This window comes from Panthera leo, chromosome F2 (genome assembly GCF_018350215.1).
Source record: "Panthera leo isolate Ple1 chromosome F2, P.leo_Ple1_pat1.1, whole genome shotgun sequence".
NCBI lineage: Eukaryota > Metazoa > Chordata > Mammalia > Carnivora > Felidae > Panthera > Panthera leo.
Genome location: NC_056695.1, coordinates 74,833,021 through 74,839,472, shown reverse-complemented (window position 1 = coordinate 74,839,472; position 6,452 = coordinate 74,833,021). Strand labels below are relative to the sequence as shown.

General features: G+C 55.0%; 1 long non-coding RNA gene across 2 annotated transcripts; it reads right to left on the bottom strand.

Annotated features, from left to right (window-relative positions):
* Positions 1 to 1,388: 1,388 nt before the first annotated feature.
* Positions 1,389 to 6,235, bottom strand: LOC122210820. Of its 2 annotated transcripts, none has more exons than XR_006198281.1 (3): positions 6,024 to 6,235; positions 1,952 to 2,108; positions 1,389 to 1,697 (listed from the first exon to the last, which is right to left on the bottom strand). It is a non-coding gene; the product is annotated as an uncharacterized LOC122210820 (long non-coding RNA). The 2 variants fall into 2 exon arrangements; XR_006198282.1 differs by having other exon boundaries at positions 1,389 to 1,676.
* Positions 6,236 to 6,452: the final 217 nt, after the last annotated feature.

Genomic DNA, 6,452 nt, shown 5'->3' with positions numbered 1-6,452 from the left:
TTTTTTAAAAAAAGAGTAATGTTACTACTAGTAGGAGAATATTCATAAATTGCCAGTAGTATTAATAGCAGCAGCCGATTAAAAGGATTTTGCACCAGGACCGAGTGGGATTTATCCCTGGAATGCAGGGATGGCTCGACACGCAAAGATCTATCAGACTCACCGTATGATCCAGCATTTCCACTTCTGGGAAATTGAGGCAGGGGATTGAACTGACACGTGGATGCCACAGCAGCATTATGTACAAGAGCTGAGAGGCAGACATTACCCAAGTACGCAGCAGATGAACGGATAAACAGAATGTGGCATTTTTATCCGCCAGAATATCATTCGGCCTTGAAAAGGAAGGAGATTCTGATGCCTGCCACACCGTGGGTGATCCCTGAGGACATTTTGCTAAATGAAATCAGCCAGTCACAGAAAGACAAATGCTGTTTGCTTCCACTTTGATGAGGTGCTTAGAGGAGTCACATTCATAGAAGGACAAAGTGGACTGGTGTTTGCATGAGGATGCGGGAAGGGAGAAATGAGGCTGTATTTAATGGGTCCGGAGTTGCAGTTTTGCACAACGCAAAGCTTCCTGGAGATAGGTGGTACAACGTGAATACACTTAATGCTATTGAAATGGGTTCAGAGGGGGGGCGCCTGGGTGGCTCAGTCGGTTGAGCATCCGACTTTGGCTCAGGTCACGTTCTCGTGGTCTGTGAGTTCAAGCCCCGCGTCCGGCTCTGTGCTGACAGCTCGGAGCCTGGAGCCTGCTTCAGATTCTGTGCCTCCCTCTCTCTCTGCCCCTCCCCTGCTCATGCTCTGTCTCTCTCTGTCTCAAAAATAAATAAAACATTAAAAAAATTTTTTTAAATAAAGAAATGGGTTAAGATGGTAAAATTTATGCCGTGTGTCTTTTACCATTTGAGAAATTAATTTAAATACATTTTAAAATAATTAAGTAGTATCATTAGTAAAGAAAGAAAGGCAGCTTGGACCTCTGCAGGTACCAAACCCACTTTGGAGGTCCTGGCTCACACTATGTTGTCAGGAAGTCAGTCGCTAACTCATTGAGAGCACAGACCCTCGGCCCAGGCTGCTTGCATTTAAATCTCGGTGCCATAAATTACAGGCTGTGTACACGAGTCCGGTTTTGTGCAGTGGACATGATGGCAGACCCGCCACGGAACACAGAGGTGAGGCTAGTATCTATGGAGAGCACTTCAACAAATGTCTGGCACATCGTGAGCACCACTAAGAGGTCACTACTATTATTTTTATTCTATCCGATGGCGGCTGCCATTGACTGAACAGCAGTTTTGGGCCAGGTGACGGACACTGCCCTCCACTCCTGTTGTGAAATGGAATCCAGGCGCTAACCGTATAAGAGACACGTGACCCGATTGAGGAATCGTAGGCTCCGTTCGGTTTAATAAGTATCTGTGACGCCCCAGGCGTGGGCCAGGCAGCATGCTTGGTGCTGGTGGACAGAGATGACTATGGCGAGACCCGGGGAGCTTTGTCGGCCTGCCAGCTAGCAGGTGGCACCCCGCCCTCAAACGCGTCCTGCGCTCCACTCGATGTCGTGGTGAAGCCATCTTGGAATACTTTTTACTGCCTGAACCGGGGCCCTGCGTCTTCGTTTTACACCAGTCCCGTGAATTACGCAGCCAGTCCTTCCTTGACCAGCCCTGATGGGGAGAAGGGGCCAGCTGTTTGAGGGGACAAAAACAGATGCCAGAAGCCAATGGGAAGAGCAGAGAGAGGAGGAGGGCACAGGCTGACAGAGGAACAGGGGAGGGACACGTGGAGTGAGGTGACAGAGGCAGAAAGCCGGCTCAGACCCTCTGTCCCCTCGGCCACCATGCCACCGCCTCCTCACACCGATGTGGGGGTCGGGGACCCCACCCCTGGCCAACGCCCCCTTGCGCCAACCGTGACTCCAACCCCACTCCATCAAACTCACGCCTTCCTGTTCCTGGCACTTTGGGCTCCCGTCTGCAGCGTGGGGCCTCAGGTGGGAGCAGTGTTTCTCAGTGTGGCCTCTCTGCCTGTGCTCCGGCTGGTCTGTGTCCTGCTCTCTGCCACGCTCAGTGCACAACCGGCCAGCGGCACGGCTTTCCCTGTGTAGAGATCCAAGGTGCGTCAAGAATGCACAGAAAGTGAGTGGTTTTGAGCCCTTCTGGTGGGGATTATTACGGGAGGGACGGAGAAGGAGAACGTGCTCAATGGGCCCAAATATCTGTGCATCAAATTTAAAGCATCATTTGGGGGAGAAGACCTCGGAGGTCCCCCCCCCCCCCCGCCACCGCTCTGAGATGCGGGAATGTCATCCATCCACCTGTCTGGCGGACTCTTAGCCTTCAAAGCCTCAGCTTTGCCGCCTTCTTGAAGCTGTTTCTTCCTCCATGTTTATAGCTGACTACAAAACAGAAGGGGCTGATGTGTGTATTTTTCCTGAGAGGGCCAGGGGAGGGGTGGATCCGAGAGGAAGCAGCAAGGGGAGATTGAATGGCAGAAGCCTCTTGGATGATGCTCCTCCTTTTCGAGTTGACAAAAAAAAAACTCATAGAAGAAAGTCTGCAGGTTGGGGCCGGGATGAGGAAGCCTTAGCCTGTACCGCGTGGGCACTGGGTGATTTGAGGAACTTTTATCAAGAGGTAAGAAGGCCAGCAAGATGTTACAACACACACACACACACACACACACACACACGCTGGAACAGTACATTACAAATGCTCATCCTTCCCCCCCTCTTCTCCACCTGCTGTGCTGGAATTCCTTAGCAGCAATTGTCTTACACTGGCCTTTAGCTTGCTAATTGGTGACTAGATTGGATGGAACTGGGAAAATCAATACAGCCCAAAAGGATCTTTATAAACTGTACTGAGGCTGAAATTTTGGAGAGGAAGATGTTGGGTAAGGAAGACTTTCAGAAAGTTCTCTAGGACGTCATACAACGTGACTTTCCTTTTACCAACCCTTTGCAGGGGAAAAAAATCAGCAAAGTATTACCTTCAAGACGTCCACGAAAATATTACCTTCAAGACGTCAACAGATCGTCAACAGATCGGTGGGGATCTGTCGTCTTGCCGAAGTCATGTTCTAAATTCAATGCGAGTTGGGGAGAGGGTGCTCTAGGCTGCTAACTGACCCCCTACGTCCATTCCCATCTTCTTTTAGAATTCGGGGCACCCAGGTGGCTCACTCAGTCAAGTTTCTGACTATGATGTCAGCTCAGGTCACGATCTCACAGCTCCGGGGTCCAAGCCCCGCGTTGGGCTCTGCGCTAACAGCAAGGAGCCCGCCTGACATTCTGTCTCTCCCTCTCTCTCTGCCCCTCCCCTGTTGGTTTCTATCTCTCTCTCAAAATAAAAATAAACCTTAAAAAAAAAAATAAAAGATGTAGCCTGCTCCAGGTGTAGTTAAGAACAGCAGCTTCGAACATCACAGCCAGGAGAGGACGTGAGATCATTGCTGGCCCAGAGGTGCTCTGTGCCCTCCCGAGGTTGTGTCCCCCCAAGGAAAGGGACGTGCCCCGCACTTCTCTTTCTCCCTCCAGGTAAAAGCGGGGCAACCGTTTTTAACACAGGGGTGGACACCCGCCCTCGAGGACCGGAGATTGCCCGGGAACGTTGAGCTGGGCGCTGTTACAGGAGAGAAAAATAAACTTCCGCGATGCCACAATCAGGAAGGTGGAAGGTAAAGTGGCAAGGCCGAGGCAAGTGCCCTCTCTGAGATGCAAACGCCCCGTTCCTGAAAGGTGTCCTATGTTTAGAAACGTGTGCGCCCTCACACGTCCTTCACAGGACTGTCGTAAGGCCAAGGTCCCACGAAAGACTATACGATGAACCTGTTCTGAAGCAGCGCACGCTTTGTGAGTATGAGCTATTGGGATGCTGTCAACCCCCCCAGAACTTGCTTCTGGCATACTCTCCAACTTGATTCTCCAAAGGCTTTAGGCCGGTGCCCTGGCCGCTTCTCCTCCAGTCACACCCGAAGTGCCAGAGTCTTCCCAGCATCACCCCCCCATAGCCCACCTGACCCTGACCGTGCCCCACCACCCCACCCCCGCCCCCCGTGTCCTCTGGCGGCATGGCTGCTGTCCCGTATCTCTCCTCCTCCCTCGGGGCTGCAGGCGACAGCCACAGGGGTCCTTTCAGAGCCTGACTCACCAGACCTCACCCCCAAACCCCCTGACGCTTGCCCCCTCACTCAGGGGAAGAACCACGTTCCTTCCCATGCCCTGCACCAGCCTCCGGAGCTGGGTCTCGGTCCCCCCACCGCGACCTGCTCTCCGCGGTCTCCACGTGGGCCCCTCTCACACCAGCCCCACTGGCCTCCTGTGTGCCCTGGTCCCACCAAGCAATTCCTGCCACAGGGTCTTTGCACTGTCTCTTTGTTCTGCTTTGAATGTACTCCTCAGGCATTGCGTGGGTCCCTGCCTGGCCTCCTTACATGTCTGCTCAAATGCCCCTTTCCTAAGGTTTTTCTTGGCCCAAAATGCTTAAAATGTCAACCTTTTATTCCAGGCCCTCCCTACCTTCTGTCTTCTGTGCACATATATGTGCAAATACGTGTGCACGTGTATAACACGTTGATCGTTAGGTCACACTGTATCTGTTTGCTTGATGATTGGACCCACACCCGTGGGATGCTTCACGAGGACAGGGTTTTTCCATTTTATTCACGGCCTTATCTGTGAAGCCTAGGACAGCGCCCCGCGCAGAGTAGGGCCTCGGCCAGGACTGGTTACGTGAATGGGCGCGTGGATGACCGAACGGCGTCTGTTGGTGGACACGGGGGTGCACACGTGGGAAGGAGGCCGGCCAGGTGAGGAGGCCGAGGGTCCGAGGTGACAGAGGACAAGGGAAGTAAAGCCACAGCCACTCGGATGTCACAAGCACAAGCTGCCAGGACTCGACGCCCACAGGTTAGGGAAGCAGGAGAGGAGTGAGAAATGCGTGTGTGCAGCAACCAGCCTGCATGGCCGCGAGCAGGGCGGGCGTTGTGAACCTTCCAGAGTCGGGGTGCGGGGCGCAGAGCCAGCCGAGGGGGACGGTGGGGGAGGGGCCAAGGGAAGCTGGTATGGTGCCCACGGTTGGCACACTGCTGGCAAAGGGGAGCACGGCGCTGGAAGGGAGTAAGGACCGTCGTGACGGCTGAGTGGCAAAGGCGGGAGACCTGGCCTGGGAACCTGGCGATCGGTCCCTCCTTCCGCTTAGCGTGTGTCCCAACAAGGTGTGCGACCTTGGCCCAGCCACTCGTCTCTCTGGGCCTGTGCTATTTTCTGGACCCGCCGTCTCTTCCGTCTTCCACCCTTGCCAGGCTGGCATCTAGGGGCGGGGCTCAATGGCCCCGTGGGGGGGCAGCTCTGCTGGACGGTCCCCACCTCTCAGTCCAGGCAGGGGCCACCTCAGTGCTCTGGTGAGCTTCCCGCCCCCCCAGCAGACTCCCTCCTGAGCCCCACCCCCTGGCCTGGCAGTTAGTGACACAGATTGCCTCCCCCACTGCTTTCCTTGGAGACGACAGCAGATCAGGCTCTCTGAAGCCAGAGGGGGCCGGTGCGAGCTTGCTCCTTCCTCCTCATTTGCCGCTGATAGCCTCCGGATGCTGCCGACGAAGCCACCCTCACCGCTTGCTCACTGCAGGGAGAATGGTGCCAAGGTGGACAGGCTTCTGGGCCCGGCTCCGGCTCGAAGCTGCTTGCAAGATGGCCTGCTGCTGAGACGGGCACCGCCTTGTCTGAGGACCCGGGGAATGGCCCCGGCGATTGCCTCCCACTGACCGTATGGCCTGGGGCCACTCCCCGCAGCTCCGTGCTGTGCCAGATGCGGAGATGGGCGGTGGCACCTTCCGGGCCAGCCTCGCACACACGCTTCCCCGCGGGGATAAAGGGCTTAGCGGGTGCTAACCTACTTGGTAATTCTCCAAAGACTGTGTACCCTTAAGGGACTTTGCTACTATTAGTTCTCCCCCCCGCCCCCGCCCCCCAACCTAGAATCCTAGACCGGGACCCCAGGGTTCACCAGAATCACCGAATGAAGACGAGGCGGATGCGTCCCCCACAGTCCTGTGTTCATCTTCCGCTTTCATTGCCTCCTCTGCGGTCTTCGTGGGTGACGGAAGTGACTTTTCAGATACGTTGAAAGGAATCATTTGGAAAACCGTCTACATGAGCTAAGATCTTTTCTTCCCCGTTACCCCGTTTGCACAGACCCTCGGAGTTCATTCTTTGTCACCATAGCAACCCTTGTCCTCTGACAAAAGGAGTGAGCATCATCAGGGCAGGTAGGGGAGCCTGCAGACGCAGCCACGTGGGAGGTGTGGGGCCTCTGTGGGCTGTTTTGGGCCACCTTGTGAGCGCTTAGTCACCCCTGTGACATCAGCGCCTTCTCATGGGTCCTGGGGCGCTCTTAACACCTCGGCACCAGGGTCACCAGTCAGATTCGCGCACCTCCTTTTGT